General features: G+C 39.9%; 1 protein-coding gene across 1 annotated transcript in view; it reads right to left on the bottom strand.

Moving 5' to 3' along the window:
• The window catches only part of DEX1 (defective in exine formation protein (DEX1)), a 320,259-nt gene that overhangs the window by 144,624 nt on the left and 154,398 nt on the right, over nt 1-21,237 (bottom strand). The gene's annotated exons all lie outside the window — the stretch shown is intronic.

Here is a 21,237-nt window from a genome sequence, read left to right as displayed (position 1 = left end):
GAACCCAAGCAGGAAGACATCATTAGAACAGATGGTGTGAAAGAGAGACTAATGGACGGCCTCATGAATTCTGCTGAGAATTCGAATCAGCATACTGATGTGTTGACAGAGGAGGAGAAAACAGAGCAACAAACTAAATTGTTGACAAAGGAAGATAAGGCACAGCAACCTTATGTTTTTAATTTTAACAAGTGTTTTGAGTGTGCAGGTTTTGTTGCATATGCTGAAGGAGATTTGGCACAAAGGTACAGCCAAGTAAAGGTGAAAGAAGAGAATTCTGTGGAAGAATTCAATCCATGGAATGGAGAAATTAATTTGCTGGAAAGAATGTTGAGCAGTCATGATTTAATCATGAAAGAGGGTAAGGATGATAGGGAGGCAGCAAGTAAACCAAAGAATGAAGCAAGTAACCCAAAGAATGAAGCAATTAAAAGAGAAGTCAGCATAGGAGTCACAGCAAGCGTTGAAGCAAGAGCAAGCAAACCAAAAGTTGGAGCAAGCAAAGAAAAAGTCAGCATAGAAGACAGCAGCAACAACCTAGAACATAAAGAAAGAGAAAGAAGTAAGGAGCAAAATATGGACCAGCCCAAAGATATGTTGGACATAGAAATTGAAGAAATATGGCAGCTGATGATGCAACAGTTCAAATGGAGAAAAATAGTAGCAGCAGGAAGGATGATCAATCAGAGTTTGAAGCTGATTGACAAGAAGAAGAATATGGAGCAAAAGACAGCAGACATACAGCAGCAGCAAAGGAACAAAGCATCTGGACAGTTTCAGAACAAACTGTGGGATCCAAAAAGACCAAGACCAAATGACACATGATTAGGAGATCATGAATATTTTCTACTTTGGGAGTCTAATGCAGGAGCATTCAGCCCAAGGAAAATCGTTGTAAATGGTAGACATAGGGGGTCATGCATTTTAGGAAATAGTTTTCCTAAGTTTCAAGTCAATGTAATATTTAGGCTTTTAAGGGTGATTTCATTAGATAATGGGAGAATATGTAAGTACTCTGAAAATATATAAATGAGAACATGAGTGGTAGAATTCAAGTCCAACTCTTAAACAGTTCCATGATTCTAGGAACAAGAAAGAGCTTTTAGGCATTAAATAGGAAGCTGATAAGAAGACTTTTCTGTTTTAAAACAGAGGAAAAGATGGAATGGATAAAGTCTCAAGGAGATTTATCTGCCACATATGTATGCATGCATGTAGAGCTTTAGGCTTTTCTTAGAGGATTGATCGGACCCTCCAATGATCCAATCTAATGCATTCTTATAAATAAGTGAACCTGCGTGTACAATAGAGGAGGCCACGAATATCAAAAATCAAGCCTGTGTGTGTGAGCGAGACTGAAGAGTCTCGAATGTAATCTGTGTTTTACATTAATATATACAGAGCTTATTTCCTGTCTGTGTCAGTATGTATTGAAGTATTTCATGAATGATTTACTATGAATTCGTAGGCTCTGTACAGGTACAGACAGAATTCTGAAGGACGCAGAGGGAGAGCGTGATTCTGAAGAATCAAAATGGATCATTGAATCCATTAGAGCTCTGAAAGAAGGCCAGAGATCAAAGGAGTGTGAGGAGTTTAAGCTCAGAAGGAAGAGCGAGATGTGAATGAGGAGAGGGTCGGAACCTTTGAAGAACCCAAAGAGCCGCAGAAACCATTGAAAATGGCGTAAATTCTAAGTAAAAGGAATTACAGAGAAGTGAAGTATTGACGCTCAGCAACCGTTGGATCAGAGAAGATCAACAGCTGAGATCAAATCAGGAAGGCGAACTATCACATCGGTGTGTATAAAGGGAAGGAGTCGGGCATTGAGGTTGAACGATATGCGATAGCGCGACTTAATCTCAACCGTCGAATCGCAGATCAGATCGACAGTCAAGATCTAATCGCAAATCGCGTATTAGCGTTGGCGGAGATCGAAGGGGTCAGCATTCCAAGGAATGGACCCGCCAATAGTTATGAATGCGAGTGCATATAAATGTTGAAGTTCGGGTATGTATTCTAGATTGGGGTTTTCATGGGTTTTCCCATGTATTATGTATTTGTGTTGCCCGAAGGGTTGAGGCTTGGACGTCAATATGTAAGGCTCCTGATGGAAACAAAAGCGCCGATAAAGTTATATGGTGCGGCCTGTTGTCGCGCGGATTGGCACGACAACGCTGAGACCGGGGGCTGTCACTCCGATCCCCGATCCCTCCGTTTAAGCCTATCTCCCGCGGCTAAGGGGGGTAGTCCCTGTGGGATGATGAAGACAAACTGTCGACCAGTTGGTTGGGAGACACGAGATACGATATAAAAGCACTTGATGGATTTAATTAATGAAGCAGACCAGTGCCTTAAGAGATGATTATAAAAACGATTACTTGTTAAATGATATAGAAACATGAACCATGAACAGCAATCATATATCAACTTCGCATCTCGACTTGAAAATTCAGATCTCAGCGTGAAAAATAATAATTCCCGAAAAAATAACTGGATCTGAAAAAAAAAAAAAAAATTCACAATTTTTTTTTTTTTAAACTATATTAAGATAAAACCTAACTTAAACTATAGAAAATAAATTAAAATCTAAAAATTAAAATCTATTCTGAATAAAATCTAAAATACTAAAAATGAAATAAACCTAAATCTAAAAGAAAAACTAAATAAAATCTTTTTATTTTTATTTCTTTTTATTTTAGAAAAATTCCCAAAAAAAAAAAAAGTTTAAAACCTAAAAACTAAAATCAAACAGAAGTTAAATCGAAAACTAATTAAGATCTATTTCAAAAAAATAAAACAAAACAAATAGAATTTTAAATCTAACATAAAACAAATATCTAAAGTCTAAATCAAATAAAAAAGCAACAACTTGAAATTAAAATCTGATATGAAAACGAAATTTAGAACTATACCTGAAACCTAAAACGTAATACGCATTGCCTGATCCAACGAAGCTCGATTTATATTTTTTAAATTTTTTTTTTTTATTTAAGCTAGAACTTAAACGCATGAAAAACTCAGGATAAAACAAAATAACGCAATACCTTTTACCTTCTCAGAACCTGGATCGAAATTACCGTGTGCGTAATGAAAGGAATGAACCCTCTGCCGCGCGAATCAGTTTCGGTACCCACGTGAGTTTTAGAGGAATCAGAATACGATTTCAGGCTATTACCTTCTGCCTTTGGTCATGCAGAGAACCCGTCGGCGGTAGAAGAAAAGCTGGACAGGGGAGCTCGATTCAGAAGTTTTTTTGGCACGGGATGGATGTTCTCCGAAAGCGATTTGCTCACCATGTAATACGCAGACAATGGCACAGCAATGAAGACACCAGGTAAATTGTAACCACGCCTTCAACGCAGAGTTATGACAACTGACGAATGGAGATTTCAACCACAAAATTTCGAGATCGCGTTTCCTCTGGCCCGGTGGTGTTATCAAGGGTTCATAAACGGCAAATAAATCTCTCAAAAAGGGACGCAGTCAATGGCGGCGACGTATATCGTTTCTGAGTTAACGCAGACACACCACCATCTATTTACTCGAATGCTGGGAGCAGATTGATACGTAAATGTTTCGCTGTGTTGGCCCAGAACTCAGAACGCTGGTAACGGATATCTCTTTATACACACTTTCGCATATCCTGATTCGAATGAAGATTGTAGCCACGTGGTTCTGCAAAATTACATCCTTGTTACAGATCTAATAAATGTAAAGGAACAACCCTTTAAAAATGCAATTTCGACACAGAAGATAGACGTAAAATGTATGCGCAGAAACAAAATTTCAAAGCCCTGGATCAGTTAAGCAAAATTTGCGATTTTGGCCCCTTTTAATAGCCAGATTTCGCAATCAAAACCAAAGTACTTTCAGAATATCAGATGAGTTTCAGAAATCTCTCATGTAAACCAGAAAATAAATTTTAAATGATAAACCCGGGGCAACATCAGCTGGGCTCTGCAAAGAAAAGCCTGTGGGAGTCGGCTGGTTCAGCCTAGAACTTCCCCAAACGCCCACCAATATCCTTCACCTAAAGATCTCCTGCACATCTCAAGCAACCATCAATAAAGAGAGCAAGAATGCTGCTAGATCTCAGGAAATAATGGAGATACCTGCCATTATTTCAGAAACCCTAACAACACTCAAGCCCTAGTAAGTGAACAAGATACCTGTGCTCACAATACTCTACAAAAAGCTATTATTAACGGCTGAAAATAACATATGCAGAGAATGAAACAATCTCATAGCATTTCCAGAGAGTAACACCAACAAGATTTTGGACCCAAAGTCTTCTTTTATTAACCAGAAATCAGATTACAAGAGAGCTTTTTCAAGACTGACTCACAGATCGAATTGATCTGAAAATGACTCCTAGCACCCTATTTAAAGGAAATGCTCCAACGGCTAGTTCGATTGATCCATGTAAAAATGATCTCGACCGTTGATGAGGATCAAGACATCTCTTGATCTCATCCGTCGATTTATTCAATTAATTTTTTATTATTATTTTTTAAATTTCTAAAATTTCTTATTATTTATTATTTTATTATTATTTTTTTTTTAATTTTAAAATTTTTTTTAAAATTTTTTATTATTTTTTATTAAATTTTTAAATTTTTTATTATTTATTTTATTATTTTATTTCATTTTTTTAAATGGATCATCGAACTAAGCCTTTGGGAACATCACCTAGGACCTAGGACTTAGGACTCACGAGGGGATTTAAAACATTTTCAACCCTCAAGACAAATTTCATGATGACTTTTTACAATTTACATCTCAAGGGGACAAACCCACTTAATACAGACCCTCATAAATCACCCAGTTCTGCGACACAACTATAATCTAGCAGATTAACACACTAGGATTCTCCTAAAGTTCTAATGACAAAATCCATCCCGGCTTTGGGGTCAGGTTTGAAGGAAAACTCTGCCGATCCATGGATCGGTGAGACGAAAAACCTTCCGGGACATAGATTATCATAGAAAGTTAGGTCCACCTAGGCAATTTTACATACATGACTCTGATCTGCTTAGATTATTTACAATTCATACATGCAGACTGGGTTTACAATTGAAATGATCAAGCTGCTGATGACTGTAGGCTGGCACGGACACGTCGTTCAGCGCTATCTCTTTCTGCCAAGAAAAGAGGGTGCACCGCATGGGAAGTTGACCAGTAGTGGTCAACATCTTTTTTTGGCGCCGTTGCCGGGGATAGAGTTTTTCTGTCCTTGGTTCTTACATTTCAAGCTTTTCTGTGTCTAACTTCTTATTCAAGTGGCGACTCCACTTCCTATATTATCTGCAAGAGTGTACACTAGAAGACATCCAAGCAGTCTGTGCAACCCCACTCCTGATCCTGAAAAGGTTTACAGGGTGCGATCACACAAACTTGCTTCTCGTACACTCCTTGCAAATCTTGGACAAGAAGCCCTTTCCGATATTCATTTGCTCTTTAAAAGTCAAGTTAGGCGCAGCACCATGAGTCTGTATGCCCCTTGTGATTTTTCTAACATTCCTGGATCCCCCAATGCTATTCCATCTGTTGGGTTAGACAAATTGCCTAATTTTCAAGGAGATAATGCCATTACTGTTAATTCCCACTTGCGAGATTTCAATATATGGATGGCTAAGTATGCTAGATCTCCTGATTTTGATCATGAAGATGTCAGGATGTCTCTTTTTATCTTGACTCTAGCAGGTGATGCTTATGACTGGTTTACAGAAAAACCTCCAAATTCATTTAACTCTTTACAATCAATCATAAATTCATTTAGAGAAAAATATGGAGATAAGAGAGAGGGAAGACATCTTGTAAGAGCTCTTACTCTGATAAAAAAGAGAGAGGATGAAAATGTTGAAGAATTTAATAGAAGGTTTAATGGTATTATTAGAGAATTACCTCAAGACTATAAACCTACAGATAAAACTCTCCAAGATTTTTACATTGATGCCTTTGGTCCTGAACCATCTTATGAGTTAAGGCGTGCTAAACTTACTGATTATCGAGATTCCCAAGCCTTAGCTATAGAGCTTGAAAAGGACAAGGCAGCTTCTGGGAAGTCTGAAATCCCAGGTTTTGATAGGGCTGCTACGAAACTAAAGGAACCTAAGGGAAAAGCAGCCCAAGAGCCAGAAAGTGAGCTTGTTCTTAAATTGCTTCAAAAAATTGAAACTATGGAAATTAATCATAATAAGGAGATAAACACTTTGCAGAATAGATTGATTCAGATGGAAAGAACGCAATCGCAAAATTTTCAGCCTCGAAATAATAATAACAAAAATAATAATTGGCAAAGAAGAGGTCAATCTAGTGAACAGAGACCCCCTAACCCGCTTACTAATCTGGTAGATGATGCTCCTCATTACTGTCGTGCTTGCGATGCTTTTCACGAAGAGTCCTCTTGTCTCATTATCAGAAGACTCTTGGATAATGGAATGCTTGGGACAAGTGAGCAAATAAACGTAGTAGGGAGCAAGTTTCCTGTGCCCATGAATGATTGGATAGAGATTAAGGAAAGGAGCTATGATGTTATGGATCCTTCATCTGCTTTTAGTATTAATAACCTTGAAAATGAAGATGACATTTTGGCTAGGTTATATGGTGAGAAACCCTCTCCTGAGAAAATTTTAGAAATTGCTAGAGATAGGGGTTTGACATACCAAAGAAGGGATAAAGATCAGAGCGGGAATCAAGTTCCCCCTCGAACTTTAAACCCTGGCATAAACTCTGGAATAGATGTTGATTTGGGAAGTTGGTTTAACAATGCGAAAATATGGGTTCCTGTATCTGAGATCGCTAAGATCCCTTCCCAAAAAGACAAGTTACTAAAGGCAATTCAGGGTCCTCAAGTCAACACTTCTCAGCAGAAGATTCGCGAGGTTGACTATCATGATGCTCCTATTTATCTGCAAAGCGTAGATGTTGATAACAAAGATCGTCAACCCTTCTTTATCACCTTATTAGTCAACGGGTATAAATTGAATAACTGCATGTTGGATTCAGGCGCATCTGCTTGCGTTATGACTAAAAGGGTCATGGAACAGCTTAACTTAAGAGTTTCTAGACCCTACTATAATATATGTGCTATGGATTCTAAGAAAATCGAAGTACATGGTTTAATCAAGGATTTACAAGTTCACCTTTCAGTTTACCCGGACATCATGGTTGTTATGGATATCGTTGTCGTTGATGTACCTGATGCTTGGGGTATGCTGTTATCTAGAAAGTGGGCCTCTGATCTAGGAGGAAGCATTCAGATGAATTGGTCATATGCTATGATTCCTTCTCCTAGCGGTGATGGTTTTGTTAGGTTAAATAGAGAGCCCGAGAGGAAATTTCATGTTGAAAATCCTAAGAAGCCTCATAACGAAATAATTAGGGAGCAATCTGACATCGGGAACTACTCTATCATGTCCAATTTCATAATTCCTCCCGATGATGAGATTAAGGATCTTAAGGATAACGTCTGGTATATGTACTTCGATGGTGCGTCCTCTAGTCATGGTAAAGGTGCGGGAGTAGTGCTTAAATCTCCCCTTGGTCATATATTCAAGTTTGCCTATCGTTTAGAATTTGAAGCAACCAACAATGTCGCTGAGTACGAAGCTATATTATTGGGTCTTGAATTGGCCAAAGCTTTGAGGATTAAATTGCTTAGCATCAAGGGGGATTCCGATCTGGTTATCATGCAACTTAAAAACAAATTCACATGTAGAAATCAGAGATTAAGAAACTACCGAAATGCTGTGTGGGATACTATGGAGCACTTCGATGCCCTTAACCTTGAAGCAATCCCTCGTGAACAAAATAGTTTGGCGGACGAACTTGCTGTAGCTGCCACCACTTTCCAGTTGTCTGACGAGTTAATTAACGATAAAATTAAAATGGAAGTAATATTCAGACCATCTGTTCCAGACAACTCAGAGCATTGGCAAGTTTTTAATGATGAAAAACAAGTCGTTCGTTTTCTCAATAGTTTGGATGAGTTTGAAGATTTTCGGATAATTTCTCAGGAGGATGGATCTTTAAATCATGAACATATCATAAATCCTACTCCTAGAAATGTGGTTGCCTTAGAGCAACATTTTGATCGGCATGATGCCACGAAGCTTAGAGAAGAAAACAAGATGAACCCAGGCGAGTACCTCGAAATCAACATTGGTACTTCCGAAAATCCGAAAATAGTTAAAATTGGTAAAGGTACTAGTTTGGAGGAAAGGAAAAAGTTAACTGATTTACTTCATGAATATAGAGACGTTTTAGCTTTTTCCTATGATGAATTAAAAGGCTATAGGGAAGATGTTATGGAGCATACTATTCCCTTAAAGGATGAAAATGCTAAACCCTTTCGGCAGAAACTTAGGCAAATTAATCCGAAATTAGCCCCCTTGGTCCAGAAAGAGCTTGCAAAGATGCTTTCAGCAGGGATCATCGCTCAAACTAGGCATTCGACATGGTGTTCGAATTTGGTGATTGTTAGGAAAAAGAACGGTTCAATAAGACTTTGTGTCGATTTTAGAAACCTTAATCTAGCATGCAAAAAGGATGTCAGGCCAGGTTAGCTCAGAAATTAATGAGCTCAAGAAACAACTGGATGATTTTATTCATTAGACTATTATTATTTATACATTTACAAAACGGATCAGTTCATCTTCTAGATGACTGTCCGGCTTCACCTCATCCGTTTCGGATTAGGTGTCAACATTCCCCCCCTTAATCTGAAGGGATGTTGGTGAGTCCAAGCATCGTTCTGAATCTTTCAAGCTTTTCTCTTCCAAGCGCTTTGGTGAAGATGTCTGCAATTTGCTCGTTTGTGGAACAATGACGGAGATGGATTGTTTTGGCCTCAACATGATGTCGGATCAGATGATATTTAGTATTGATGTGCTTAGTACGATCATGGAACTTTGGGTTCTTGGCCAACTTTATTGCAGAGGTGTTATCAATCATGAGTGGAGTAGATTGTATTTGTTTTACTTGCAAATCTTCAAGAATTTTCCTGAGCCACACAATTTCTTTCGTTGCTTCAGCTGCTGCCACGTATTCTGCTTCTGTTGTGGAATCTGCTGGTACTGATTGTTTGCGTGATCTCCAGGAGACAGCTCCCGATCCAAGACTCATAGCATATCCTGAAGTAGATACCCCAGTTTCTTTGTCTCCATCGAAGTCTGAATCAGAGTATCCAATCAAGTTGAAGTCGTCCACCTGTGTATACTTGATTCCAAGGTCTTGAGTTCCCTTCAAGTACCTTAAAACTCTTTTTGCAGCAGACCAATGTCCCTCACAAGGCTTTTGCATAAACCTGGAGAGGATTCCAACAGCAAATGAAATGTCTGGTCTGGTAGTAGTGAGGTAGATGAGACTTCCTACAAGCTGTCTATACTTTGTTGCATCCTCAAATTCCTTTCCTTCAATAGATGTGAGCTTCAAGTTTTGTTCCATTGGAGTAGAAAGGGGATTGCACACTGTCATGCCAAATCTGTTTAACAAATCTCCAATGTATTTCCTTTGAGAAAGAAATATGGACTTTGGATGTTGGGTTACTTTAATGCCAAGATAGTAATGAACATAGCCCAAATCAGTCATTTCAAAAAAAATTCCTAATTCTTTCTTTATGGATGCAATATAGCTTTCATTGTTCCCTGTCATTAAAAGATCATCTACATATACCACAAGATATACAACTGTTTTGCCAACTTTCTTGACAAATAAAGTTGCATCATCAAGATCAAAATGTTTGAAGTTGAGTTTCAGAAGATGCTCAGTTAGTTTTTCATACCAGGCTCGTGGTGCTTGTTTGAGGCCATACAAGGACTTCACAAGTTTGCATACTTTGTGTTCATGTCCTTTCACAGCAAATCCTTCAGGCTGGGACATAAAAACATTCTCTTTTAGATCTCCATTCAAGAATGCAGTTTTTACATCCATTTGATGGACTTTCCAACCGTTCTGAGCAGCTAGTGCAAAGAGTGTCCGGATGGTGGCCCATTTTGCTGTGGGAGCAAAAGTTTCCTCATAATCGACCCCTTCCTTCTGTGCAAAACCTTTTGCCACAAGCCTAGCTTTGTGCTTGTCAAGTGAGCCATCAGCTTTGTACATGTTCTTGTAGACCCACTTGCAGCCAATTGGTTTGGTTCCAAATGGAGGATTAACCAGCTTCCAAGTGCCATTCTTTATGAGGGCGTCATACTCCTTCTGCATCGCTTCTTTCCATTCATCATGAGAAGCAGCTTCTTTGAAGGAAGTTGGTTCAAAATCTGTAGACAAGTTCAATTCACAATCATAAGTAACATCCATATCAACAGGTGAATTAGAGTTATCTACATCACCTCCATCTTGTCGGTTTGAATTTCTGGTTCCTGTTTTTCCAATTTCATCAGGATGAACACTTTCAAGTGTCTTCGTCAGCCACTTTGGAGGACCTTTCTGAGATGGTCCAGGTTGTTCTGTTGATTGAGTTGGGTCTGAATCAAGATTGAGTCTCCCAATTCTATCAATTACATCACTTAAAGCATCATCCGTTGTTGGAGTGTCATGCAGGGGAGATTGTTCTTCAGAAGAAGAAGATTCCACATGTTGATCTAGTATAGGAATCCCCCCTTCAAGATGTGGAATCTGATTATCAAACTCTTGAAATGATTTCGGTTTTGTGAATCTATCCAAGCGATCAAGTTGCCGCTCAACAACACTGTCAGATTTGGACGATTCAAGAAAAATGACATCTCTAGATAAAACAAACTTTTTATTTACTTCATCATAAAGGCGGCATGCTTTAGATGTGTTTGAATACCCCAGGAAGATACACTTACGACTTCTAGCACCAAGTTTGTTTCTATGTACCTTTGGTATTAAAGCATAACAGGTGGAACCAAATATCCTGAGATGTTTTACCGAAGGAACATGTCCATACCACAATTCATAAGGAGTCTTGTTTCTTATAGCACTAGATGGACATCTATTCTTTATATATGCAGCACATAGAACAGCATCAGCCCAAAACATTGTCTTTACATTTTTGAAGAAAAGCATGGATCGTACCATATTCAAAATTGTTATGTTCATTCTTTCAGCTACACCATTCTGTTGAGGATTATAAGGCACAGTTGTTTGATGTTTAATCCCATGTTGGCGAAGATAGTGTTCAAATTCATTTGATGTATATTCTTTTCCATTATCAGTGCGAATAGACCCAATATGAGATTGTGCATCATTTTCAATCCACTTATGAAAATTCTTGAATGTTTGAAAAGCATCAGATTTGTTCTTCAAAAAATAAACCCAACACATTCTGGTGTAATCATCAATAAATGTCATGATATATTTATTTCCATTTGCAGAAGGAACAGGCATTGGACCACATAAATCTGAATGAATAAGTTCAAGCTTCCTATGTGCTCTTGAGTGTGAATCATGAAAAGACTGTTTGCTATGCTTTCCTAGAATGCAAGCATCACATTGTTTATGTTTTCTAGGAATTGTAGGCAAACTAGCAACACCATTTTTCTTCAACAAGCGGAGACTATCATAGTTTAAATGTCCAAATCTAGCATGCCATAATAAACTTGATGGAAGTGCACGTTCTTCATGATGAGAAATATATGAGAAATGCTGTACATGAGCAGAGGTTCCTTGCAGTTTAAGGAGTCTTTCTTCTTCTATACCCCTCATGACAAGTGAGTGGTCAGATGCCTTTCTTACCTCAAGCTTGCCATCAAACATGTGAATGGAGTGACCTTGCTGGCGGATGTGGACTAGGGACAGCAAGTTTCTCTTCAGCTGTGGGAGATATAGAACATGATCCAGAAGAAAGTCTGGAAGACCAGGCAGTTTAAGCCTGATTGTGCCAAGCCCTGATGGCTTGATTTTTGACTGATCTGCAAAGTATACTGCTCCATCAACATTGTCAGTGAAATCTTCAAAGAAATCTCTCCTATAAGTCATATGACAGGTTGCTCCTGAATCAAGCAACCAGTCATTTTTCGAAGAAGCAAGTGAAGCATTAAACAAATCTTCATTTACTCCAATGTTACATTGTGCCTCAATATAGTGAGCGGATTCAGGTGCTTTACCTTTGTCTGAGTCATCAGTTTTACCTTTCTGCTGGTTTCTTCTCTGCTCAACCTTGTCCCATGGTAGCTTGCATGTAGAAGCATCATGTGATCCATTTCGTTTGCAGCGAATGCAATGCAGATCTGCCTTTTCTGCTTGAGGATGTCTGCCCTCCCTGCCTCTGAAGTATCTTCCTCTTCCTCTTCGTCCACCTCTTCCTCTTGTAGAATCTTGTGCAGGATGCTTTTCTTTATGAGCAAGGCAAACAGTCTCTTCAGAAGATTCAGGGACTGTTTTCTTTCCAAAGGCTTTCTCTCTTTCAGCAAACTTTTTCACAAGAGTGTCAAAGGTTATATCTTTAAGATTTCCATTTGCTTGTAAAGACTCAAGATAGTTAGAGTAGGTAGGATAGAGTGCTTTGAGAAAGGCAATAAGAGAGATATCCAGCTCAACCTTAGTGGATTTAATATCATGCACTATAGACTTTATTTCAGATGCAAGAGTAAGAGGATCATTATTTTTCAGTTCAAGAGTGAAGAGTTTAATCATAAGCTGAACAACTTCAAGTGCAGAATGTGTATCATACAGTTCTTTCAGCTTTTGTAAAGCTTCAAAGGCAGTGGAATAGGATGAAATATGACGACTTACTTCCTCATTTACAGATGCTGCGATCAATGCAAAGGCTTTGCTGTTCTTGTTTTCCCAAATGGCGAGTTCTTTGTCTGATGTGGGCTGCACAGGGTCTCTGTCTTCTTCTCCGACACACACACCTTTCCACAGCTCATTGTAGATGAGGGTGTGTTTTACCATCCGGGACCATTTAGAATAGTTCTCCTTGCCAGTGAGAACTATTCCGACCATAGAAATGATTGAATGCATTCTGAAAAAAATATCTCTGCTGATAAAAACTTTCCTCACTTCAATATCACTTTAATGCTTTAACTTTTCAAAGCAGCATTATCATTCAAATGATAAAAAAAAAACTGTGCAATATTACAACTGCTTTGAATGAACAAAACTGTGCATAGGCATTCAAATCAAAGGTTGATGATTTTAAATCCTTTCATCAGCATCTCCAAGTCTTAAAAAAACTATAATCCTCTGAAAACAATGTCAGGCTCGACCCCTATAAACAATGTACATATATATAAATGCTGCACACATTACAGGAGTTTTCAATGTTTCATAGATAAATGCTGCACCATCCAAAATCCGAGATGACCTTCTCAATTTCTTAGTCAATTGGTTTCTTAGCTCCAGATCTTTAATTCGGCATCCACATTAACATGTAATGCAACTCAAACGACAGGAACAAAATGAATGCTTTCTCAAATACAATGAAGCTCTGCTTGGAAATGTGCTCGTAACGGAAATCTTCAAAAATCTAAGCTTAAAAATGCAGAAGAAATTGACATAAAATAATCCGATATTTCTGATATTTCTGTTTTTAAAAGCTGTATCAGATTATTAATCTGTTTTGAAAGTGTACCAGAAGCAAAATTTTCAATCTTGCTGCAAAGGAACTCTTGAATCTTCTATGAAATCATAAATAGACACCTACAAAGGGCGATTGTGCTCCCATTCTTCCGACTGGTAAACGAAGTTGAAGATTGCACATTCAAAATCGAATGAAGCTGTACTGAATTAGGATGATGCAACTTGAGTGAATAAGACGACGGGACGGCTCATGGGATCGCCGGGAGGTTTGGTAGCACCACTATGGCCTGCAGTGCCGACGGAACAAGATTGTTCTCCTGTGGAACTAGTAAGGAGGGAGATTTGGTAGCCGACGGATGGGTCATAACATCAAGTGCCGAACTGAGCATGTCACTGCATCTGTATGGTCCATCGAGGCGTTTAGTCGGTGAACTTGACAGTTGGAAATTTTGAAACCCAAAGAAACAATGTATATACGCAGAGCCAACCGTGAGAAATCTTGGATGAATGCGGGTAACCTCAATGAAAGCAGTTCCTTTAATTCACCAGTGGAGAAACAAAGGAAAATCAGATGCAATCAGAAAACAAAGAAGGAATAAGGCGTGAACTCAGTTCTCCAGGAAGAAAGCTCTTTTGCAATTTGCACAGGCAAATAACATGTTAGGGTATGCAAAGACAAACCGACTGATTAATGAGGATATAGAAAGACTGTCGTTTCCCCTCACTGCGCATACCTGAATGTATCGGTTATGCGTTAGGCAAACGTTTGTAAAAAAATAATGGGCAGACTCTGGCAGTCAGAGAGCGCAGTCTCTCAGAGAAAACTGATGCGCAGTCTCTCAGGACAGGTTTCATGAGGCAGCAGAAACCTGGCATAGGAGTTACAGCTATTTCGGGACTGGGACCTGGGCTCTGATACCATGTCAGGCCAGGTTAGCTCAGAAATTAATGAGCTCAAGAAACAACTGGATGATTTTATTCATTAGACTATTATTATTTATACATTTACAAAACGGATCAGTTCATCTTCTAGATGACTGTCCGGCTTCACCTCATCCGTTTCGGATTAGGTGTCAACAAAGGATAATTACCCTTTGCCAAACATGGAAACTTTGTTGCAAAGAGTAACTGGGTCTGGAATGATGTCATTGCTAGATGGCTTTTCTGGGTATAATCAAGTTTGGGTTAAAAAGGAAGATCGACACAAGACCACATTTACAACACCATGGGGTACATTTGAATACATCAGAATGCCATTTGGGTTAACAAATGCTGGGGCTACTTTCCAGAGGGCCATGGATTATGCCTTCAAAGGGTTAATCGGGAAAATTATCGAAATCTATCAAGACGATCTTACTGTTTTCTCTAAAGATGGTATCAGTCATATAGATCATCTTAGGAAAGTTTTCGATAGATGTAGAGAATATGGAATTTCTTTAAATCCGGCTAAATCTATTTTTGGGGTAACAGAAGGGAAATTACTCGGTCATATCATTTCTAAGGAAGGAATCAAAATCGATCCCGAACGAGTTGAAGCAATTCAAAAGATTCCTCTCCCGCATAATCTTAAATCCCTTCAGTCTTTCCTTGGAAAGATAAATTTTATTAGAAGATTCATCCCGAACTATGCAGAAATAGCTAAGCCCATTCAAAATCTTCTGAAGAAAGATGCAAAATTTGTCTGGCAAGAAGAGGGCAAAAAGGCTTTCCAAGAAATCAAGTCCGCTATTACAAAAGCTCCTGTCTTGGTTAGTCCTGACTATTCCAAGGATTTCATGATTTTTTCTTTCGCTTCTGAAGATACCATCGCCGGCGTTTTGCTTCAAAAGAATAAAGAGGGTCACGAGCAGCCTATTGCTTTCATGAGTAGAGCACTTCAAAACTCCGAATTGAAGTACAATACCATGGAAAAGCACGCTTATGCCTTGGTCAAGTCTCTTGAGCATTTCAAAACTTATGTGGGTTATTCTAAGATCATTGCTTTCGTCCCACATTCTGCTGTTAAAGACATATTAACTCAAACTGATTGCTTAGGGACTCGTGCTAGGTGGGTTACTAAGATACAGGAGTATGATTTAGAAATTAGACCCACCAAGCTGATCAAAGGCCAAGGTTTAGCTCAAATGTTAACAGAAAGTAATGAAAAGACTCTTGGTTTGTTCTGCCTTGACGATCTATCTTCGCCAGAGTTGAGAAGATTAGCTGAGCATGAATGGTATAAAGACATAGTATACTACTTAACCAATCTTGCATGTCCTAACCATTTAGTCGCTCATAAGAGAAGGGCTCTTAGACTAAAAGCCACTAAGTACTGCCTTATGAAGGATGGCCTTGGATGGAGAAATCCTGAGGGCATAGTGCTTAGGTGTGTTGACGATGTTGAGTCCAAAATATTAATCTCCGAATTTCATTCAGGATTTTGTGGTGGTCATTATGCCGCTAGAACTACCGCCCACAAAATCCTGAGAGCTGGCTATTATTGGCCTTCGATTTTTTCTGATGTGCACAAGTATGTTAGAACGTGTCAAGCCTGTCAACTGTTCACTGGGAAGCAGAAGCTTGCTGCCCTTCCTCTACAACCTGTTATCGTAGAGGCACCTTTTCAGCATTGGGGTCTGGACTTCATAGGGAAGTTCCATGAAAATTCTAGCAATGGCTACTCTTGGATTTTGACCGCTACCGATTATTTCACTAAATGGGTCGAAGCCATTCCTGCTAAGAATGCCACTGAAAAGGTGATTATGGATTTCATTGAGAATAACATCATTACTAGATTTGGTGTCCCCGCTAAGATCACTACGGACAATGCCAAGGCTTTTAGTTCTTCAGAGTTTACATCTTTTTGTTTCAAATATGGCATTGTTTTATCTCATTCGTCGAATTACTATCCTCAGGGTAATGGTTTGGCTGAATCAAGTAATAAAAATCTCGTAACCATTATCAAGAAGATAGTAGGAGATAACAAGAAGTCTTGGGACAGTAAAATCAAGTATGCTTTGTGGGCAGACAGAATTACTAAGAAGAAGTCTACTGGTAAATCTCCCTTTGAATTAGTTTATGGCTTGGATGTTACCTTACCTGTCTGAGCGTTGTCGTGCCAATCCGCGCGACAACACGGCCCAATGTAAGTCCATGGCTTTAAAGGCTTAGTGCTTAAAGTGCACTTCCGATAGGCTTTGTGGGCCATAACCCACAGGCCTCAGAATCAATTATTTAAAGGAAAGGGATTTTTTTATTAAACCCCAAAATCTCATTTCCATCATGCTCTTTCGATCACTGACACTGCCAGCCCAATCTAAGTCTGTGCAACCAATCAATCTGGCCCCATCACATCTGACATAGTCTAACCCATAATCCACTGTACCCTACAAGTATCTCGATTCTCAACACATTTTTGCATCCACCCAGTGTACTCACTTGGGCTCCATCATATACTGACTCAATGTATTGGCTGCAAAACAAATTTCTGGTCTAGTGTTGACTAGATACATCAATGAACCGATCAGCTGACGATACAAAGTGGGATCCACCAACTCGGAATCAACATCATGTAGCTTCTTCTAGTTGGTGACCACAGGAGTAGACATTAGCTTGCAACCATCCATATGGATTCTGGAACCTCCTCAAGATATCTCCTGCATACTTGCCCTGGCCCACAAAGATGCGCCCATCCTTCTGCCAAACCTCCATCCCCAAGTAGTAATGCATCAGCCCCATATCAGTGATATCAAACTCTAAAGCAAGATCTATCTTGCAATGTTGGATGAGACTGTCCTCCCCTGTAATAAACAAGTCATCCACATACAGTACCAAAATGAGTGGATCGTCACCTCCCAAAATAAAGTATAGATTTCGATTTGCAGCACTCTTCTGTTATAATTTCTAAGTCTAACACGTTAGAAATTCTTCCTGCATTATCTGGTTAATTTCACCCACTTGTTTATTCCTTAACAAGTTATTTAACCATATAAATATTGAAAACAAACACAAACGTAGTCTCAACTCGTATATAGATCAGCAACTAAAATAATAGACAAACACACAAGGGACACCGTTGTTTTCGGACAATCGTCCCCGAAAAAACCCAACTTGAGAAAATCAGTGCAGCAGTTGTTTTATTATTAAGCAGCTTTCTTGAGTACAACTAGGGTGCCAAACCGGTTCACCCAATAGAGATATCTATTTGGCAGTAATACCTCTCTTCGGAAGCAGATATTCAACAAGTCTGCTCCACGAAAAACCTTCCAACGCTTCTCTGAGGCTCTGTGTCAGCCCTCATGGCCTCTGCGTAGCTCTGAAACCCCCTACGTCAGCCCTCTGCTGCTCTGCACTGGCCCTCTGTGTGGCTCCTGCTGGCTCTGCGTAGCCTGCTTAATCATTGCGCTGGCCCTCCGGTACTATCTCTGCCTATCTATTATGCACTCACTGCCCCTCACTACAACTCAAACCACTTGTTCGAATTTTCTCAGCAAACCCTGCTCCAGAAAATCGAACTGACTGATCAATCTTTGTGTATCTCCAACTGATCCTCAAGCCTCCTCTTATAATTTTTCTATTGAGTCTTCAATGACCGAGATTAAATCTCTAATCAACAGTTAAGTTTAGATTTGGCTTGATCCATGTCATTTAAAACATTCTCACCCAGTTTTATATTAATACCCATTAATATTTTAATTTTCCTACGTTTAGACTTAGGAACTCCATTAAAAATATTAATTATTTTAATATCTCTCAAACCGGGTGGAATTTCCCCAAACCATTTCTGGGTCTTGGAGATCTCATGTGCTTTAGCCTCTCCACCAATTTTCATGGATAGAGCACATCTGATACTACCCCAAATCAACACTCCCTCTTAGCGAAGAATGTGCTCTAGTAATGCTCCACCACTGAACATCACCCTGATCATCTGGCACCGGTACCTGTGCTGATGCTTGGCCTGTTGCCCAAAATCCTCTCCACTGTTGCCTCATGTACCGCTGCCCATGGCTCTGCCACTACCACTGCTACATTTATACTGCAGCTCCCTTTGCATGTGTGTTGTTGCTGGTCCTTCCTCCCAACACTCCATCTACACTGCAGCACTCTCTCATCATGTTGCATCATGCTGCCCATAGCACTACCACTGTTAATTGTTGCATTGCAACTCAGTTACTGAGAAGTAATTGATCTACCCAACGACTGACATCTTTGTCAGGCTAGAAGCCACCTGATGCTGAAGTTAAATCTGTTGCTATCATGTGCACCCTTTGCTGCCTCTGCATTGTTGCAACACTTTTCTGCCTCTCGCACTGTTGCAACCACCTTTGTGCCTTTCTGCATTGTTGCAACCACCTCTCGTACCAAGTTGTTGAAACCCAGTTGCTGCAAGTAGGCATTTATCCTCTCGTACCATGCCCTCGGTGACTGCTTCAGTCCATACAAGGCTTTCTTCAGCCTACATACATGAGAATCATTCCCATGTAACTCAAAGCCCTCGGGCTGCTCAATGTACATCTCCTCCTATATAACATCATTGATAAAGGTGGTCTTCGCATCCATCTGGTGAATCTGCCATCCCATCTCAGCGGTTATAGATATAACTGCTCGAATGGAAGTATAACGAGCAACCGGTGCAAAGGTCTCCTCATAGGCAACTCCCTCTACCTGTGAGAACCCTCACGCCACAAACCAAGCTTTGAACTTCTCAACACTGCCATCTGCAGCATGCTTGATCTTGTAGAGCCACCTGGAAGTCACAACTGACTTCCCATCAGGACGTGGCACTACCTCCTAGACATCATTCTTCATGATGCAAGAATATTCCTCCATCATGGCATCCCTCTAGATCTGTTGTCTAACGGCCTCCTCAAAACAACTTGGCTTTGTCTCCATAATGTCTGCCACAAAGCCACCCAACCCCTCTGGCAGTCTGCTCTCCCTCACTAACCACTTGGGTCTTCCCACTGCCTCTTGAGCCTCCTTCAGGGTCTCCCGAAACCATCTTAGCTTCCTCTTCCCTGCAGTAATCTCATGTGGAGGTATGGGAAAATCCTCATCTAGTGCCTCTCCTGTTGGCAAGGAAGGCTCTGTACTAACCAAACGAGATCCTGAAATCTGAGATAACATGCCTGATGAACCTGCATCAGGTGATCCGATACCAGGAAAAGTTGTGCTCTATGAACCTGTCACCCGTGAAGAAGGTGACCCTCCTGATCCTAGTGTACTACCTGATGCTCCTGAAACCTGTGTTGTGGCCCCCTGCTGAGGAACTTGCTATTCTACCTAATCAATTTCCCGAGACCTCCTCAAAGACCTCTCCTCCTCAAATCTCGCATCCCACCTCAAGACAATCTCCCTCTATGCAAGAAGCTATATGCAGTAGGCTTTATTGGTCTCGTTGTAACCCATCAGTATACCTCTCTCTGTTCTGGGTTCTAGCTTCGTCCTCTTCTCCTCAGGGACATGTGAATATGTAAGGCACCCAAAAATTCTGATGTGCCCAACTTCGAGCTTCTTGCCAGTATCTATCTCCTCAAGAGTCTTGTTCCCCAAGACTCTGTGTGGGTTCTGGTTCTGCAAATAAACAGCAGTGTTCACTGCCTTGGCCCACAAGAAGATAGGTTAACTCTAATAATGTAGCATCGCTCTAGCTACACCCACAATGGTCTTGTTCTTCCTCTATGCCACCCCATTCCGCTGAGGGTTATAAGGCACAATGAGCTCCCTCTTTATGCCGACACTCCCACAAAAAGCTCTCATCTCTACTGATGTGTAATCTACCCCATTGTCTGATCTCAACACCCTGATCTTCCTCCATGTATGGTTCTCCACAAGAGCCTTAAACTCCTAGAATCGCCAGAATACCTTATCCTTGGTCTTCAGAAAGTAAATCCAGGTCCTCCTGAAGTGGTCATCAATGAACATCACATAGTAGTCATATCCACTCAATGAAACATGGGACATGGGACCACATACATCAGAATGAATCAAATGAAGGACACCTGCAACTCTGCTGTCACTGCTCTGGAAAGGTGTCATGGTGTACTTTCCCAAAGCACACCCCCGCACACAATTAATCGCTGATCCATACACATAAATATTGATACATTGTCGCCCGTTGTACGACTCTGCCATAAAGATAATCACATCTATACATACCTTCAGTAAATTATCGTACAGTCCATGCAATCAACAAATCAAACACTGAAATTTCAGTTTTATCCATACAACCACTTAAGAAATTAATTGTTGTACCTATCTGTACTGTGGCAAACAGCAGCTGTTATCTGTAACACTTGCCTGTCACAAAATTAATATCGGCACCATACATTCCCTGCTGTACAGCTGCCACCAAACCATACAGCAACTACCAGCAATTGAATTTCAATGCCCATAGACAAAGATTCATCTTACAACTCAATTAAACTGCCATTAGTCAAAGATGCACATTTTTTAGTTGTCATCTCAAGGATCTGGTAGTGGGTTCATTTCAACGTGGAGGTTACCGTGACTATCATGGGAATATATGTTGCCACCATTTCCTACTAACCAACACAACCATTCAAATAGAATTCAAGAGAGTGAACTCTACTTCTTGCAGGAAAAAATAATAATAATAACTAATAATTAGTGAAGAAACACATCCTAATGAAAGGACATGTTTCAACTAAAGGACATGACTTCTAAAGAAAGGGGACCCAGCCTAAGTATTTATAATGGAACTCTCACTGTACTGTCATCATATCATTTTCACATAGATTTTAT

This window comes from Pinus tabuliformis, chromosome 9 (genome assembly GCF_031772625.1).
Source record: "Pinus tabuliformis cultivar Carrire ecotype Pingquan chromosome 9, CPIR1, whole genome shotgun sequence".
In the NCBI taxonomy this organism is placed as follows: Eukaryota; Viridiplantae; Streptophyta; class Pinopsida; order Pinales; family Pinaceae; genus Pinus; species Pinus tabuliformis.
Note: the sequence above shows the minus strand (reverse complement) of the source record. Positions and strands in the feature narration are given on the sequence as shown.